Raw genomic sequence first — 20,583 nt, forward strand, 5'->3', positions numbered from 1 at the left:
TGCTGTTCCGCTTTAAGCGGATAACGCGTAGTATTTCCGAAATAAATTTGCTTGTAGGAGTCAATGCAATATATTTGAGTAGAAAAATAAGTTTTGATAAAACTTTAAAATTTTACCTAAAAAACTACACAAAAACGTATTCCCAGAGATTGGGTAGACGCATCTATTTTAAAAACCCAAAGGTGAACATCAATCTTAAATAATGTCCGGTTCCATCGCTGTAAAATTTTTGAAAACCGCTTCGAAAACGATATGAGAGAGATATGCATGTTCAAAGTTGTACTTCCAACTTTTTTTGGATTATGGTGTTAAGAGTTATTAAAGATATAGGTAATTGAATTGATAATCAATTAAATTCTCAAGTTTTTACTTCGGTCTTTTATTAATCTCACTTACACTAGTCAAACAGGGGCTTTAGGTGATGTCCAGATCTTAAAACACTGGCTTGTAATCCCGGAAAGTCTCGTTATGTACCGATAAATTTCCAACATATTTAAGAATTGTGGAGTCATCGTACTTTATATTATTTTCCGTTTTTATAGCTTTTTAAACACTTTTAGTTAAAACATTCTATGAAAATATATCTGACAAACTTTTTTTTTTCAACCAAACGTAGTTCACGCGTTTATCCAACTTGATTTGCAGTCTAACCGTGATGAAATGACGTCCAACATGAACATATTATTTGGTTATTTGTTTTGTTGACGGAAGAGCATCTGGGGTAGCACTTTGTAGGCGGCGTTCAGGATAGTGATTGCACAATAGTTTTCGCACTCAAATGTGTTGCCATTTTTGAAGATGGGGCATATAACGCCTTGCTTCCAATTCTCCGGTAGTTGTTTCTTCTCACAGATTCTGATGATCAGCCGATGCAGACAAGCGGCCAACCTGTCCGGGCTCATCTTGATGAGTTCGGCTCCGATACCATCCTTGCCAGTGGCCTTGTTTTTTTGGCTGGTTTCCACTATCCGCTGTGCTGACGTAGCCCTCGCCTTCGCTGTCCTGACCTTCTGCGCCTGTGTTCTCTGCGCCATTCAGGTGTTCATCGTAGTGCTGCTTCCACCTTTCGATCACCTCGCGTCCGTCCGTCAAGATGCTCCCATCCTTATCCCGGCACATCTCAGCTCGCGGCACGAAGCCTTTGCGGGATGTGTTGAGCTTCTGATAGAACTTCCGCGTTTCTTGAGAACGGTCCAGCAACTCCATCTCTTGGCATTCCACCTCTTCCAGGCGGCGGTTTTTATCCCGGAATAGACGGGTTTGCTGTTTCCGCTTCAGTCTGTATCGTTCCACGTTTTGCCGCGTACCATGCTGCAGCATTGCAGCCCGCGCTGCATTCTTCTCTTCTAAAACCTCCTGGCACTCCACGTCGAACCAATCGCTTCTTGAGCTCCGGTTGTTTCAGCCGCTCGAGATTGCCGGGGCGGGCGTCGGTACCGTACATCATTGATGACGGATAGTTTTTGGCGCAGTTTCACCATCACCAGGTAGTGGTCGGAGTCAATGTTAGCGCCACGATAGGTTCTGACGTAGGTTATGTCGGAGAAGTGCCGTCCATCGATCAAAACGTGGTCGATTTGCGATTCTGTCTTCTGAGGTGAACTCCAGATGTACCGATAAGGGAGGCTGTGCTGGAAATAGGTGCTACGAATGGCCCTAATCTTGGAGGCGGCAAAATCTATCAGTCGTAGGCCATTCTCGTTCGTCAGCCGGTGGGCGCTGAACTTTCCAATCGTCGGTCTAAACTCCTCCTCCTGGCCAACTTGAGCGTTCAAATCTCCTATGATGATCTTGACGTCGTGCAACGGTCGTACCGTTTTGATTCATATTACGGACACTCAAGGCCTCAGTGAAGTATAACCCAGCTTGGACCATACAAAATAAATCATTCTGTATGATTTTTTAGCGTTATCGAGCGTCGGAAGCCCTTAACTTTCGGATGGTGGGTAAAGAATACGCGTCCGCAACTTGAATAATTTTAAATAAATCAAAACGTGTGGCCTTTTCATGATTCTTATTCCGGACGCTCCCTCACTTTTGCCTCATACTCCGGACGCTTTGATTCGAATTACGGACAGATCATGATAATCATTATTGGAACAGTCAAATCATCAATTGAAATCGTTCAACCGCTTAAGAGACGTCTAAGGTAGTTGGGCATTTTAAATTTGCAATGATATTTATGGAAAAACCCTAATAAAACGAGCCTCAAAAATGAGAACTTTTGGATGGCGAAAATTGAAACATTTCGTGTGAAATGTTTCCCATACAAACGAGAGTGTCCGGAATTTGAAGCTGTCCGTAATATGAATCAAAACGGTACTCCCGTTCGAGCTGCGCGTGAAATGCGTCCTTGTCGTAGCGCTGCAGGAGGTGTGCTGGACAGGAGCATTGGTGCGAACGTTTAGAGGTAATCATACCATCTACCAGAGCTGCGGCAACACACGCGAGCTGGGAACAGCTTTTATAGTGATGGGTGATATGCAAAGGCGCGTGATCGGGTGGTGGCCGATCAATGAACGAATGTGCAAGTTAAGAATCAAAGGCCGATTCTTTAACTTCAGCATAATCAACGTGCATAGCCCACACTCCGGAAGCACTGATGATGACAAGGACGCATTTTACGCGCAGCTCGAACGCGAGTACGACCGCTGCCCAAGCCACGACGTCAAGATCATCATAGGAGATTTGAATGCTCAGGTTGGCCAGGAGGAGGAGTTCAGACCGACGATTGGAAAGTTCAGCGCCCACCGGCTGACGAACGAGAACGGCCTACGACTAATAGATTTTGCCGCCTCCAAGAACATGGCCATTCGTAGCACCTATTTCCAGCACAGCCTCCCGTATCGGTACACCTGGAGATCACCCCAGCAGACAGAATCGCAAATCGACCACGTTTTGATCGATGGACGGCACTTCTCCGACATAACCGACGTCAGAACCTATCGTGGCGCCAACATTGACTCCGACCACTACCTGGTGATGGTGAAACTGCGCCCAAAACTATCCGTCATCAACAATGTACGGTACCGACGCCCGCCCCGGTACAATCTCGAGCGGCTGAAACAACCGGATGTCGCCAATGCGTACGCGCAGCATCTTGAGGCAGCGTTGCCGGATGAGGGCGAGCTCGATAGGGCCCCTCTTGAGGACTGCTGGAGGACAGTCAAAGCAGCCATTAACGACGCTGCCGAAAGCGTTGTCGGATATGTGGAACGGAGCTCAAGAAACGATTGGTTCGACGAGGAGTGCCAAGAGGTTTTAGAGGAGAAGAATGCAGCGCGGGCTGCAATGCTGCAGCATGGTACGCGGCAAAACGTGGAACGATACAGACTGAAGCGGAAACAGCAAACCCGCCTATTACGGGACAAAAAGCGCCGCCTGGAAGAGGTGGAATGCCATGAGATGGAGTTGCTGTACCGTTCTCAAGAAACGCGGAAGTTCTATCAGAAGCTCAACACATGCCGCAAAGGCTTCGTGCCGCGAGCTGAGATGTGCCGGGATAAGGATGGGAGCATCTTGACGGACGGACGCGAGGTGATCGAAAGGTGGAAGCAGCACTACGATGAACACCTGAATGGCGCAGAGAACACAGGCGCAGAAGGTCAGGACAGCGAAGGCGATGGCTACGTCAGCACAGCGGATAGCGGAAATCAACCAGCTCCCACGATGGGGGAAGTTAAGGATGCCATTCAACAGCTCAAGAACAACAAAGCCGCTGGCAAGGATGGTATCGGAGCCGAACTCATCAAGATGGGCCCGGACAGGTTGGCCGCTTGTCTGCATCGGCTGATAGTCAGAATCTGGGAAACGGAACAGCTACCGGAGGAGTGGAAGCAAGGCGTTATATGCCCCATCTACAAAAAGGGCGACAAACTGGAGTGTGAAAATTATCGTGCAATCACCATCCTAAACGCCGCCTATAAAGTGCTATCCCAGATTCTCTTCCGTCGTCTATCACCTATAGCAAACGAGTTCGTGGGAAGTTATCAAGCAGGTTTCATCGACGGCCGCTCGACAACGGACCAGATCTTTTCCGTGCGGCAAATCCTCCAGAAATGCCGTGAGTACCAGGTCCCTACGCACCATTTGTTCATCGATTTCAAGGCGGCATACGATAGTATCGACCGCATAGAGCTATGGAAAATCATGGACGAGAACAGCTTTCCCGGGAAGCTCACAAGATTGATCAGAGCAACGATGGACGGTGTGCAAAACTGCGTGAAGATCTCGGGCGAACACTCCAGTTCGTTCGAGTCTCGGCGGGGACTACGACAGGGCGATGGACTTTCGTGCCTGTTGTTCAATATTGCGCTTGAAGGTGTCATGCGGAGAGCCGGACTTAACAGTCGAGGCACGATTTTCACGAGATCCGGACAATTTGTTTGCTTCGCGGACGACATGGATATCATTGGGAGAAAATTTGAAACGGTGGCAGATTTGTTCACCCGCCTGAAACGCGAAGCAACAAGAGTCGGGCTAATGGTGAATGCGTCGAAAACAAAGTACATGCTGTTTGGCGGAACTGAGCGCGACAGGACCCGCCTAGGAAGCAGTGTTACGATAGACGGGGATACCTTCGAGGTGGTGGACGAGTTCGTCTACCTCGGATCCTTGTTGACGGCTGACAACAATGTTAGTCGGGAAATACGAAGGCGCATCATCAGCGGAAGTCGTGCCTACTATGGGCTCCAGAAGAAACTGCGGTCAAGAAAGATTCACCCCCGCACCAAATGCACGATGTACAAAACGCTCATAAGACCGGTAGTCCTCTATGGGCATGAGGCGTGGACTATGCTCGAGGAGGACTTGCAAGCTCTTGGGGTTTTCGAACGCCGAGTGCTGAGGACGATCTTCGGCGGCGTGCAGGAGAACGGCGTGTGGCGGCGAAGGATGAACCACGAGCTCGCTCAACTCTACGGCGAACCCAGTATCGTGAAGGTAGCTAAAGCTGGAAGGAAACGCTGGGCAGGGCATGTTGCAAGAATGCCGGACAACAACCCTGTAAAGATGGTGTTCGCCACGAATCCGGTCGGAACAAGAAGGCGTGGGGCGCAGCGAGCTAGGTGGATTGATCAGGTACACCAGGACCTGGAGAGCGTGGGTCACAGTCGAGGATGGAGAGAAGCGGCCATGAACCGAGGGAATTGGCGAAATATTGTTGGCGAGGCTTTATCAAGATAATTGATGTAAAGCCAAATAAGTAAGTAAGTAAATTTGAGATTTTTTTGCTGTGTACTTAATCGGAATTCAAATATTATTAAAACAAATTTTGACAAAATCAGTACCCCATTACCCCATTTACGATCATTCTATGTCTAATTAAGAAAATGGTTCAAAACCAATAGAGTTATACGCGTTTTTGCTCAATTTAAACCCCGATGGCAGTATTTTATACAGCTTTGGTGATCTATAGATCAGAACTCAGACTTACTGGAACATTAATGAGAGCGAAATCAGTTTTTTTTAATTCTATATTAAATTCACTCCAAGTGCATCACTTATACGTTTATTTACAAATCATTAAATATTGAACAAATTTATTTTTTTTTTACTTTTTTTTGATTCCATCTTAATTCTGTTATGCTTCTCTAAATGCTAACAGACATATTTGTGGATATGTCTGTACACAAAATGCAATATAATGGACTGCTAACCAAGACACTGTTTGCTGACGAGGACATCCTAGATAAAAATTCCTACTTAGGATGTTTTCAAAATCATTGAAGTGCACTTTCAACCTCTTATGTTTAATTCTGCACACCCGATTTCTCACTTCCTTTGAAAAGCTACACATTTTAATATGATTCTCATTACTATCAATTACATTTCTTCCACATCGTTCACAGAAGGCATTTTCAACACCAATGGCAATCAGATTGTTAAATATTAAAACAAAGTTAATTTATCTTTAGCAAGAAGATAAGCAAAACTTAAGATTGTTTATCTAAAACCGCAATTAACGCTTCAGTAACCAAAAGTTTACCAGAGACATATGATTTGAATCCTGAGACACGCAAAAATGTTAGTTTTTAATCTCTTTATAATTACAATTGATCATCGCTCCTACAGTTAATGATTCTTTTGTTGAAACGTCAGTGCAACACTTAAGCATTCGATTGACGCAAATATTTATTTATTTATTTATTTTAACTGATAATTTTGAAAGAGGGAAAAGCCCCTTTGAGTCATTTCCTTTCGAAATCTTTCTCAAAGAGGCACAAAACCTCTTTATCTTTTCATATAACGTTACAAAAAAAAAAACTTAAACTATAGGCTCATACGGCAAAAAATAACCATAACAGAGCCGAAAACTGCAATATAATCTAGACTTGAGTGACCATCTTGAAAAAATGGGATGAGGGGAAGGGGGGATTCTAAGCATCATCTAGGCATCCAAACGCTATCTTGATATCTGAAAATAAAAAAAAATACAAAAAAGCGAGTATCAAACAATATATGAAATATCGATTAAAAATTGAAATAAAAGTATAAGTATAGGGCAGTGCTTTGTACCCAATATATCCCGAATTGAAACAGGAATTGGATGACCAAAATTGATTATACTGTTAAATGAGTTTTCTCTTGGTAAAACGTATCTTGAACATTGAAGTACAATATGATCAATATCTTCATAATAGATTCCACACTCACACAAATTGGAATCCTTAATATTGATGCGATATAAATGACTGTTACATGAACAATGGTTCGATATCAGTCGTGAAAAAGAGCAAATAAAATTTCTACTACCGCCGTGCGGGGTGACATTGGTCCTAGGGGGTGACTTTGACCGCCCTTTTCAATGCATCTCTTGACTAGCACGGACGGCAAAAAACTAACCCATGACCATCCAGTGGCTATTTATAACGTATTCTTGAAGCTTGCCACATTGTTTTCATTATTCTGGTTTTAGTTTGCTGTAAAAATCTTGGCTCAAAGTCACCCTTATGGACCAATGTCACCCCGCACGACGGTACCTGGTATATTCTGAAACCATGGAAAAAGACTGACCTTTGGACAAATTGAATAACACCATCTTCCTTTATCACTTGAATTCCAACACATTTGCCATTTACTAATGGAATATTGTTTTAATTTAGGATAATATTCAGAAGGAAAAATGTTACGGTTATAAATTAGCCCTCGAGCAACACCAAGTTTAGCCAATTAATCAGCCTGCTCATTACCGTAAATTTTACAATGGGAAGGGATCCATATTATTTTTATGATAAATCCCTGAGAGTGTAAGTCAAATAGAAGTTTTTTCAACATAAATAATATATAATGAGTTTTGAAATTGAAAGAAATGGTGTTCAAAGCTTGAAGACAAGTCAAGCTATCAGAACAAACAATGTAAATATTTGGTGGACACTCCTTTATTAAGGTGCAAGCGAAGTATAAAGCGATTAATTCTGCTAAGAAAATAGAACAAGGAGCTTGCAATTTAAAAAAGTGAGCCGAAAATTCATTATACACGCCGAAACCCGCGGTATCTTGAATTAACGAACCATCTGTAAAATAAAATTGTACAGGGGTGATTCCATCAAATTTACGCTCAAATAAGATATTGGCAAAATAAGGATGTAAATGTTTTGGAAATTGTTTTAATTCATGAAACAAAGACAAGTCAATCAAAGGTTGATAAGTATGAACATCAATTTTACAATTGTAAAAACCATTCAATGGAACTGGTACAATATTTTCAGTGGAACAATGAATATAAGGTTCCAATATTTTGCTCGTCGGGTTTATTTCAAATAGTGACTTCAAAATATTGATAATTGGATGATTAGTTGAGAAACAATTTATCAAAAATTTACAATTTAGTTCTTGAAAACGAATTTTAAGTGCAGCAACACCAGTAAGAACTTCTGTTGATTGAGGTTGAGTTAAATTCATAAGTCTCAAACAAATTCTTAAACAACGAAATTGTATTTTTTCAAGTTTAACAAAATATGTTTGAGCAGCACTTCCAAAAGTTAAGCAACCATTTTCCATAACTGAACGGATAGTAGTTTTATAAAGCGTTATTAAATCAGATGGATTTGCACCCCACCAAGTACCCGTGATTGTGCGAAGAAAATTAAGTCTTTTCGAACATGTTTTTTGAATTTGTTTGATATGATGGAACAGTCAATTTAGAATCAAACCATATACCAAGATATTTATACTCATCAACTTGTTCAATTTCAATTCCATTGAGGTACAAATCAATGGTTATATTAGAAAGTTTTCATGAAAATATGATATATTTAGTTTTTTTGAACGGAAAATGAAAATCCATTCTCATGAGCCCATGAATCAATATTATTCAGGGCACATTGCATAAAATGTCTAATGACTTCTCTATTTTTGCCGCTAATAGAAATAACATTATCATCGGCAAACTGAAGTAAATAACAACCATTTGGAATAATTGATGCAATATCCCTGGTGAACAAGTTATATAAAAATGGACTCAAACAAGATCCTTGTGGAAGTCCCAAATAATTATATCTTGATAATTTTGAGGATCCATAATGAAAAAAATTCATAATTTTAAAAGAAAATAAATTATAAATGAAATTGGAGATTAAATTTGGAAGATTTAGATAATTCATCTTTTTGAGCAGTAATTCAATAAGTACAGAATCATAGGCTCCAGAAACATCAAGAACAGTGGAAACTACATCCTGTTTTTTTATTAAACGAAAGTTGAATTTGTGAAGCCAAAAGTGAAACACAGTCACGAGTACCACGACCTCTTCTAAATCCAAATTGAGAAGATGAAAAAATGTTATTGTTCTCTGCCCACAATTCTAGACGATTCAGTATCATTCTTTCTCAAATTTTGCGTGAACATGATAACAAACTAATGGGTCTCCTACTATCAGCTAATGATGGATCTCTACCAGGTTTAAGAATACTGATGACTTTGATGAAACGCCATTCATAGGGAGTTATATTTTGAGATAAGAAATCATTATATATTGAAAGTAAATGAAGCTTTCCATCATCAGGTAAATTTTTCAAAACAATAAATTTAATATTATCAATTCCTGGAGAAGTATTTTTAGTAATTGACAATGCTAAATTAAATTCAGCTAATGTAAGTGGACTACAAAGTTCAGGAAAATGATCTTGACTTCCATTTTTAAACTTAATGGATTTGGGAACAAAATCAGGACAAATCGTTTATCCATTTTTCAGAATATTCCAAAACAGTAGAAACAGTCGAATCATAGTTTTTTAAATTTCTTGCAACTGACCACAAAGTAGATAATGATGTTTCTTGATCTAGATTTTGAACAAAAATTTTCCAATAATTTTTCTTCTTAGATTTAGTTAGTCTTATGAACAATGCTTCAGCTTTGCAATATAAAAAATAATGATTTCTGGAGCCTGATCTGCGAAATTTTTTAAAAGCATCAGATTTTGTTTTTAGAGCTATGGATTTCATTATCCCACCAGAAGCAAGGACGCTTTTTTTTTTGTTATGACTCGCTATTTTTTTTTATTTTGAGACTTGTGCAAACAATCAATTAGTAATTTTGAAAAATTATTGTATTTTTCAATAGGAGAAGCCAGATTAATTATATTAATTAAGGAAAAGGAAACAAGTTCAGAAAATTTTGTCCAATTAACATTTTGGCAAAGGTCAGGAACATTAGAATTATGTAATAAATTACCGCGACCTGAATTTTGAATTTCAATTAAAATTGGTAAATGATCGCTACCATTTGGATTATCAATAGTTTTCCAAGAAGATTTCATTGACAAACTATTAGAACAAAGAGATAAATCAATACAAGAATGATGATTTGTCGGCACAACAATCCTAGTAAAAGATCCATCATTAAGAATATGTAAGTTTAAATCATCAATTAAATCCATAATTAATGAACCTCTAACATCTGTTTTTTCGCTACCCCAAGCAAAATTATGAGCATTGAAATCACCTTATATGTAAAATGGAGGAGGAATTTCATTTAAAATACTTTTAATTTGTGACAAAGAAAAACTTGCATTCGGATACAAAAACAAATAATAGAAAACTCGCAATTTTTGTTTGTTATAGAAATAGCAACGTATTCAATTTGCGAATGCAATGCTAAGTCTAAATATTTGAATTCAATATCATCGTGAATTCCAATGAGTAATCCTCCATATGAAGAATCCCTATCTTGTCGAATTATATTAAATTTTGGAATGCGAAAGAATTTTGATGGATTTAGCCATGCTTCATTTAAACAAAACAAATCTATATTATGACGGTTAATAAGCACTTGTAATCTATCAATTTTGGGAATGATACTACGGCAATTCCATTGTAAAATATTCATGCTATTTATGGTTATAGAAGCCATTACGACGAAAACAATGACGAGATGAGGGGTCCAAATGAATTCAACTTATTTAAAAAGGAAGCCAAAATGGGTAAAAACAATTTGATTAACTTTTTCCAAAAATCAATTAATCTTAAAAAATCTACTATTTCTTCTAAAATGCCTAGAATTGAATTATCAGAATTTTCCTTCGGTCTTTCATTCGGCGAATTGTTTGATTTTTGGCTATTATTATTGGATGCGTCAACTTCTGTTTTACGAAATCCAGGAATATTTTTAGTTGAAGCTGAGTTATTCAAAGGGGGGAAATTTAAATCAAACGAGGTAGATGGTTGAGGTTCAAAAATTTGGTTCTGCTTATTGAACTTTTTATTGGTGGTTCTTTTTCTTTTGCTAGGAGGTTTGTAAATATAATTGTCATCATTTTCCTGACATTCATCACTATCATCATCTGATAAAATTTTAAAAGTGTTAAGAGAAGCAATGTTATCTGAAGATTTCATAACTTCAGCATAAGACATAAGGTTTTTGTTTTTAATTTTTTGATTAAATTTCGACTTATTCTCAATATAAACGACACATTCATTTAAAGAATTATGTTTATGTTTACAATAAATACAAACTTCTGATTGATTTTTACATGTGGAAGAATCATGAAGTTCTCCACATTTCACACATTTTTGCTTGTTTGAACAAAAATTAGAAGTGTGACCGAACAGAAGGCATCGATCACAGTGCATAAGCTTTGGATAATAAAGCCGCTCGTGAAAAATAACATTATCAACCATTACATTATCTGGAAGTACAGATCCAGAAAACGTAATCTTGATACAATTAGAATGTACATATTTTGAATTGTTTCTATCAATAAATAACTTAGATAAACGAACACAATCCAAAATCTTAACCGGAGAAATGGACTTGTTCTTAAATAAGCCTGAACCATGATTTCTTATGTCATCACAGTTCAAAGACTCGTCATATATAATTCCGTTTATTTCGCATGCATCACAAGGTGCGTACACACGATAGGAATTAAAAAATAATGTGGATTCTAAAAGAGCATTCGCATCATCGCGTGATCCAAAAACTACTCTCAATTTATCCAGAGAAATTTTTTTAATTTCCTACACAGATTTATACTTTTTATAAATCTCTGAGGAAATAAGCAACACATTTATAGGTTTCTCTTTTTTCCTGAAATAGACAACAAAGGGTCCAGGGAAACTAGAAGGTAAACCTTCACTCGAAAAGATTTGGTCATTGAAGTGGTGGCAGAATGCACAGAATTCTCTTTTAATCCCCCCTCATCCCCATCAGTTTCCATAACGGAAACAAAAAGATTAATATTACAACAAGATCAAATGTGAGATGAACAAAAGAAAACAAAAAGAGAAACAAATTAATAAAATAAAATTATACTCAAGGTTACCCGGTGAGCCAAACTTCAGGGACGGAAAAAAAGGTGGAAACTTGAATTCAAATAACTTGAACAGCAACTCTTCAAGCAATCACACTGGGAAAATCCACAAACCAACTCGTCAAAATCGTAAATCGAAGCCTCGGAAAATTCGAATCTGAAACGGGAAAAAATTGACAAGCGAAGAAAAAAAACCTTTTAGCCAGGTCAAGGCCTACTTACCGAGTAACACGCAAATATTTATAGTCATAATTTTGAGTCAAAGATGCTTATTTTGTAGAATTTGGTTTGGTCAATCAATAACCATCAATCAATGTTGTATTGACTAATTTGCATTTCTCGAAACAAGCAATCTTTGATTCCAAATTATGATCATAAATATACGAGTCAATCTGAATTTTAAGGGTTGAACTGTCTCAAGGAAAATTCCAATAATTCTCCATCAAACTTTTAGGTAATGTTCTTCTATAATCGAACTTCTCAGAGCGACCCCTCTTCCCACAGCATCCCAACTTACCATCTCGACTTAATTCCTCAAATCACAATCCATTAATATTGGCATCCCGTCGGTCGTCCGATAGTTTAATCCCCTCAAACTGATAATGGGTATTACCGTCGTAATAATAATTAATAGCAATCGATGGGAAAACTGTTCATTTTTCTGCCATGCCAAGCCTAAACTGTACCACACTAGGGTGGATCAAAATACAAAAATGTTGAAAACCCAATCTCTTATTTTTTCCTTGCAATTACGATAAAATAGTAAAAATTATTTTTATGTAAGTGCAAACTAATCATCTCAAGGTGAATATTAACTCTTTATAATAAAATAAGTTGATAATCTCAAATCTAGAATAATATCTCTCCATCCATTTGCTTGGTATCATTAAGCTCCCTTTGAGATTATAATCCACTAAACATGTTCATAAACCCAAAAAATACGATAAGCATGAACACCGAATTTAGTACTATACCATTTATTTCTGGACTCAACTGTGAGGCCGTCTTCAGTGTCATGTACTATACTCTAGAGTCTAGACTATACTCGACTAGAGAAAGATTGCAAGGAATATAAGAAAAGCGGATTTTACAACCTTTTTTGCAGCTTGAATCGCCCTAATAGCACACGTTTCTAAACCAGGATGCACATCTCGAATCTCAACCAGTAGTGGGCTCTACCCCTCGGGGTATATATAAATCGGTGCAGTCTCCGGCGAAGATGAACTGCCAAGACGCTGACGCTGGTGCATCAATTGAGCGAAGAAGACGCCTGAGTCGATTAGTGCGCGGCGCGTTAATCTTTGCTTGGGCAGTCACAGGATCCACTTGTGATGCCTTATTTTTCCACTGATTTCAATAGGTAGGTACCCGCAGCTGAGAAAATAATTGATGGCTTTCCAATCGCTGGTGCAGCCTCGAGTTTGATGAATGTGACTGGTTATTTGAATATTTAGAATAGATTAGCGAAGATATGTCGGACATCTCGCCGAATGACATTTACAATGGGAAAAAGTCACGTTTTAATGGCTTAGAATTATGTAGTTTTGACAGTTGTGATGCGAAAAAATGCAATTCAGATTTCACAAGGCAAAAGTTATTTGCGTTTTTCTTAGTTTAATGAAATACTGTACTTTTATAAAAAGACATTATGAGCATGAGTATAGATGACCGTAAAATTCGTAGTTGCTACTCCGTGATTGATCAGAACCATCGATATTGCAAAGAGTCTCAGGAGTTAAGGATTGGCTTACCATTCTCAATGTGCGCAAATCGACGTCTTTACGGTCATCGAGGAAGGCAAGTTGTGTGTTCCGGGATCAGCCGAAACAGTGAAAAACGTGGTTTTGACTAACTTAGCCAGAGCTAATTTTATTACGTCTTCACTACCCTACGATTCGCGGCTAAAGAGACCGAGTTATCTCGGGCAACGCGCAGGTTGCTATGACTTGAAATCTGTTGCTAATGGTAACGATTCGAAATTCAAATTTTGCACGGTGTGCTGCGATAACACCTAACAGGAAGGAATGTTAGTTAGACAATCATTGTTACTAGAGACCGAAGAGCCTTCTGCATACCCACAGTTATCATGGAAAGGATTTTGGCATAAAGCGTAAAGGTAAGGATCTGGGAGTCAACTTTTGTTGGTGATACGATCCATGATATATTCAAGCGTAACCAGATATTCATATTCGCGATACAACAAGTGTTATCGCAGCTGCATGTTTCAACGACGAAGCCTTAAATTTAATTTTAAAATGCATCTCAAACGTTTGGATCCCCTTAATAAACTTTGCAGCAACTGGGAAACGTCGTTTTCTGCTAAAGTCCTGCTATTCAAAAGAATTAATTCACCGGGTCCGATAGGTGACCCAGACAACCACAATGTACGTATAACGAAATCACCTGGAGGCTTTATACACACCAAAAAATCTTAGATTTACACGTAACGTAATATTAGCCTCAATCATGCAAAGCCATTTCTCATGTATTATTCAATGATAAAACCTATAAACACATCTATTATATACAACATTGTTACCAAAATCCTTAATATTGAACGCGAAACGTCTTTTCTCGAAGAATGTTGCATGCAGAACGGCACGGTTTACATGATTTTCACGCTGAAAATTCAATCATAAATAATGCACATGGAATGACAAGCCGTCGATCCATCCATGTGCATTATTTTTGACAGAATATTCATCGTAGAATCATGTAAACCGAGAATTCTTGTTTGCAATTTCACTTTCAAGATGCAAGAAAGCATGCAACATTGGCGAATGTTGGATGGAAGATCATGAAATGTTTCAGTTTTACTCAAGTTTGCATGCATTATCGAATGCAATGAGACAGTTTACATTAATTGTCGTTGAATGTTCAGTTGCAACTCGTTTTACATGATTATCATAAAGAATTACGTGTCATGTAAATTTGAGAATTTTTTGCTGTGTATGTGCAAAATTCACTTATAAGATGTCGCGAAAAGGCCTTCTACGTACAAAAGTGGAGGCGATATGCGTGCATGTATTATGTGATGAATAATACACACCAAAAAAATCTTAGATTTACACGTCACGTAATATTAGCCTCAATCATGCAAAGCCATTTCTCATGTATTATTCAATGATAAAACCCTGGGAGGGAGAAACCAATACAAAATTTCTGTACATCATAGTGAGCCGAGATTCCGCTGTCACGAACTGTCACTGTGAGCCCAGATCTCAAACATTGGACTTACATGAAAAAAGCGCGTAACTGATTAAAACACATTTTCGTATCTCTTCAAAAGTGATAAAAATCGAATGAAAATCAATTCATGTACACAACGCAAGTAGATAATGTCACGTGAGCACCATTTAATCTGATTGAATATAAAGCATTGAAAAACGCATCGTTCTACTTTTTCCAATGAAAATGGATATTTAGTGCATAGAAAACTGTGGCCCTTTTTTCATGTTTGTCAGGAAAGATCGAAGGTGCACAACAAAAGGAAACTACCGATTTTCTCGAAGCCTGCCTTGATTGTTGTTGGCAAGCTGGAGTTATCTTGCAAGTCAAAATAACGTTGTCTTATATTTCGTGTGTAGTATCGGTGCCTCCCTCCCAGATAAAACCTATAAACACATCTATTATATACAACATTGTTACCAAAATCCTTAATATTGAACGCGATACGCCTTCTCTCAAAGAATGTTGCATGCAAAACGGCACAGTTTACATGATTTTCACGCTGAAAATTCAATCATAAATAATGCACATGGAATGACAAGCCGTCGATCCATTCATGTGCATTATTTTTGACAGAATATTCAGCGTAGAATCATGTAAACCGAGAATTCTTGTTTGCAATTTCACTTTCAAGATGCAAGAAAGCATGCAACATTGGCGAATGTTGGATGGAAGATCATGAAATGTTTCAGTTTCACTCAAGTTTGCAAGCATTATCGAATGCAATGAGACAGTTTACATTAATTATCGTTGAATGTTCAGTTGCAACTCGTTTTACATGATTATCATAAAAAATTACGTGCCATGTAAATTTGAGAATTTTTTGCTGTGTAACATACAATGCGAGTGTATAAATATTCTACCGAACCAACCTGTGATCTTATGCGACTTAACTTATGATAACAAATGTTGATTTGACAGCTGCTACGGATTGATGCGACTTACTTTGTACGAGTGTACGAGACGAAACAAAATGTATAAATGAACTCAGAAAAGAAGTGTTTTGTGCGAGGAAACTCATCAAACTGACGAGTTTATCCACGGTGTTTTGCGGGTTTGATGTAATTAGAATGAATAAACGAGTTGTAACGTGAACTTTCATGCGATTTCTGGTTGTCTGGGGACCTAGAGCACTTGTAATGCACATTACTCACCCCTTCATTCAAGGGCTATTCGCTACTTATATGGTTTGTCTTTCGCTTCGAAACGAGAGCCCGGTAGCTGAAACGCGCAAAAAGTGATCGCCTCAGTTTGCAACTGGACTCTGGAATTACGCGATCGATGACAAATCAGATCATTTATTATGTCGGATAAACAAAGCGTTTTTGTTCGGCCGTCATTCCACCGGAGCGATTAGCCGCCAAGGAATAGGTCATCGATGCGCGGCACTTCTCGACAGGTTCCAGGCCGTGAGTGCCAGGTCCGGATTTGTCCCTATTGTAACGCATTGGCTTTCTCGTGCATTGGGGGGGGAGAACGGATCGCCAATTCCCATAATGGCAAAAGTGTAGCTCGCTCTTAAAAGGCACATTCCGCCGTAGACCGGCGGAGGTTCAATGCAAATGCGCCCAACGCTGCTAATAGCATCTTCAGTCAGTCAGCCTTAACATTCGCTCTAATAGATGTGTAAACTGCACCAAACGGCGCGGCAACAGACCTCCGTCCAATCCGGGGATGGGTTGTGTGTTTACTGAAAGATATGAGATCATAACTTAAGCTGAGACTACGCGATGCGGCGGTACAAGTTGAGCCATACTGCTGTTGGACTATAGGGTGGAATTTGAGAGTAGTTACTGGTAGGTACCACACCGTGTTGGCCTCGCCATGTACGTCCCGTTGGGGCTCTAATCAAAATCACATTAAAATCGAATCGCTGTGATTCCACTGACTGGCAGTGCTATTCGTAGTTATTTGCTGTTTAATTTTTTTTTTGCGGACTCGAAACACGGTCAACGTGTGTTTGCTAATGTGACTAATGTTGTCTGAGGAGAACTATGGATTGGCGGTTGGACCGTTAGGATGATGGCTGGCTGCGTGCGCGAGAAACTGAAATCTAGGTAAGCGAAGGTATGCCATTATCGGGACTGCCATAAATACTTTACAATATTGATAATTAATCAAAAAGAATATGGCACATGTGAGCCTGAAGGGATTTGGGTGAACGGTGTTGGTTAAATGCTAAGGCCAACCTTACTGGAATATGCAAGATGTAAGTTTAATCCTAGAGCTAAGCTAAAAATTATTTCATTTGTTCGTAGGACATCTACTGGTTTTCTATTATGACATGATTGAAGTTCTGATGAAACGTGGAAGACGATTATGGCTTTGTGTTGCACTAAAACTTGAAAACTGGAAAACTTCTTCATTCAGGCGACCCATTTACCCAAAGAAAAATCATCAGAGGTTACATATTACTATCTAAAATATTGCTTTGTGGTCTCCGGCAATCCAATCCTATTTTGCTTTGAAAATGCTTATGTTGAACGGAAATTGATTGAATCAAGTAACATATGTTATCGTTGTTTATTCGAAGCCCGGATAGCTCAGTCGGTAGAGCGTTGGACTTTTAATCCAACGGTCGAGGGTTCAAGTCCCTATTCGGGCGAGTTATTTTTTACAGAAAGCTTTACCTCCACACTGCCACAGGTCATCGCCTCCATCCAATCTGAATCACAAATAATAGAACAGTAAGCACTATAAAGTAGCGGCTTTCATACCGTAACATATGTGTGACAAAGAATCGATTACACCCCTCACGCCACCGAAGGCAGCAGCGACGCCGCCAACAATAGCCATTGACGCGAAGCACGCGGTAGTGATTATTTAATGTTTTACTTCCATTTGTCGATCCCGTTTGTCTGCCGCACCGCGATGACGAAGACGACGACGACGATGATGAGGGCGAAGACCGATGACAGAGCGGTTCATAGTGGCACAGTGGTGCATAATTCTCACTTCTTCAAAATCAGTCTCCCAAGAAACGTGCTCTTGATTGAGAATGCTTCCGAAATTATGAGTAACTTGATTTTCAAATGGACTAGTGTGTCGTATATTAAAATTATACACAATTTCAAACTGCATATTAGGTTATTCAAGTTTTTCGTAATTGGTGAGTAATAGTTTGTTGCCGGGCTAAGAGCAAGGCCAGGGTCCAATTGAGCGATTTCATTTTCAAATTTGTTATTGCTTAATTGTGAAAATCGTTTTTTAATTTCTTTTTGTAGATCCTGTCATATAATTTTCATAGCGGGATCACGAGTGCACTGAAATTGCCTTCTTCTAACGTTTTTAAGATGAATCAAAAGTTCCAGATCATCGTCTATAATCAAGGATTCAAATTTACTTCACACTTTGGTATTGCAATGCCCCTTGCTTCAACAATGGAATTTGTTAAAGTTTCTGCAGCATTGTCAGTATCAAGTTCTGTTTGCAAAAATATGTTAACATCAAGATAACCATCGATATATGCTTCATATATATTCGAGTCGGTTCGTAAATAATTGAAAGTGTAGGATAGGATTTGATTGGATAGGATTGAGAATCGCTTCATGCAATATTTGAAATGTAACAGCGACATGATCAGAATCAAAATCAGCGTGAGTAACTGGTTGGCTACAAAGATCACTAGAGTCGGTTGAGACAAAATCAATCGTAGAAGGGTTTCTAGAAGAGGAAAAAGAAGTAAGTCTAACAGGGTATTGAATTGAGAAATTTCCTGAAGAGTATTCATCAAATAACATTGTGCCGTTGGAATTACTTTGCGAATTATTCCATGTGCGATGTTAACAAATTTGGCATTGAAGTCATCAATGATAACAAAATTTGGCTTATTGCGTGTCAATTTCCGCAAGACAGTTTGGAGCAAATTAAAATGCTGCCCAGTGCATTAAAAAGCAAATAGGCAGCTATGAAAGTATATTTACCAAGCTGTGTTTCAACAGAAACACCTAAAGTTTCAAAAACTTTAGTTTCAAACGAAAAAAACAGTTGATGACTGCAATTCCTCCACATGCCCCATCAAGTCGATCATTACGACAAACAAAAATGTTTGGATCTCTTTTGAGTTTGGATCTAGGTTTCAGTAATAACAGCTATACATAAACATGTTAGACAATTGAAAAGCTTGTCCTCTTTACCAATCAAAGAACGTGCATACAATTCAAATTATCTGGATCGATAAGAGCTACGTAATCCAATAACAATATTACATAGGTAAATTTTAAACCAACTTGGTCTGCTTCAGCCATTGTTGGGGTTTTCAACATTGCATCACTCATTTGATTTAATTGTTCAGTTATAAAATCAAAATCAGAGTCAGGGATTGCCGCCAAGATTGGATCCTACTCCCCACTTTGTTGCAAGGTCAGCTACGTTTGTTTTAGATGGAATCCAGCGCCATTCTGCAGCTGATTAGTGTTGTAGATAGAATTTTTGCAACACGAAGTCCCACTAACTGATGATATCTGCGATGATCGGAATTTATTCACGCTAGTACGCGAATCAGTCCAGAACACTCGTTTCGCTACTTCAAATCCATGCATAGACACTATTCAACAGCCGCATGCCCAACACAGCAGCCTGCAGTTCCAGACGGGGAATTGATAGTATTTTCAACGGAGCTTCTTTTGATTAAGCTGATACTAATATTACATATGCTCCAGAAGTAGTATTCACGTGAAAGTACATTACACTGGAGAATGCAGACTCGCTAGCATCCACGAAAACGTGTATTTGAAGCATTGAATATGTGTCCTGAGTGCATCTTTCGAAGTAGCAACGTGGAATGCGGAGTGAGTCCAGTTGTGGGAGATATCAGATCCATAACCACCATCGTTCGCAATGCTCCTTGTTGATGACGTCATCCCAACAAATCTCCCAGACCAGTGGGCAACAACAAAATTTTAGCAGAGTTATATCAAGATATGTTACAAACAACAAATTTTGTTTTATTTTTGTTAGAAGCACTTTGAGTTGATGGAGGAAAATATAACATAATTTGAACAAAATCAGTTATAATAACAAAGCCTGTTTCAAATACGTTTCAATTTAAAACGTAATTATAACACAATTTGTTATAAAATCTCAGAGAGCAATTGTTTATGATCAATTTTGTTATAATTCAGTCATAGAAAATTAGAAAATGTGTTATATGTTTGTTTAAATTATAACATATTTTGATTACATTTTGTTTAGAGTAGAGGAAATTATGTTATATTTTTGTTATTTTAACTAATATTCAGCCAAAATTATAACATACTTTTTTAGAAAAAACGCACTAACTGAGTAACGAAATCTGTTACAACTCTATTATAATCCATTGGTCAGGTTGGCAGCCAATATCTCTTTCATGAGGATCCCACCATGAATCAAGCAGAATGTTATTAATCCCAGTGGATGAAAGATACTGATAACGATTCATAAAACTTCACGTTTTTATGGGAATGTGATCTTCTTCCAAAACGTGTTGTAGTCTACTGAAGAGGTTCGCAGGGTCCAGATAGTCCTAGTTTTGAAGCAACATAACTTTCCACTTGGAAACTGGCAGAATTCTAAACACAACCGCTGGATGTCGTCGATGTGGTCGGGGCGATTGCAGGCCGAGCAGCA

The 20,583-nt window shown here is 38.7% G+C and overlaps 1 non-coding gene across 1 annotated transcript; it reads left to right on the forward strand.

Moving 5' to 3' along the window:
• Nucleotides 1-17,508: 17,508 nt before the first annotated feature.
• Nucleotides 17,509-17,581, forward strand: Trnak-uuu. Its single transcript has one exon. It is a non-coding gene; the product is annotated as a tRNA-Lys (tRNA).
• Nucleotides 17,582-20,583: the final 3,002 nt, after the last annotated feature.

The sequence above is a fragment of the Aedes aegypti genome, chromosome 2 (genome assembly GCF_002204515.2).
Source record: "Aedes aegypti strain LVP_AGWG chromosome 2, AaegL5.0 Primary Assembly, whole genome shotgun sequence".
NCBI lineage: Eukaryota > Metazoa > Arthropoda > Insecta > Diptera > Culicidae > Aedes > Aedes aegypti.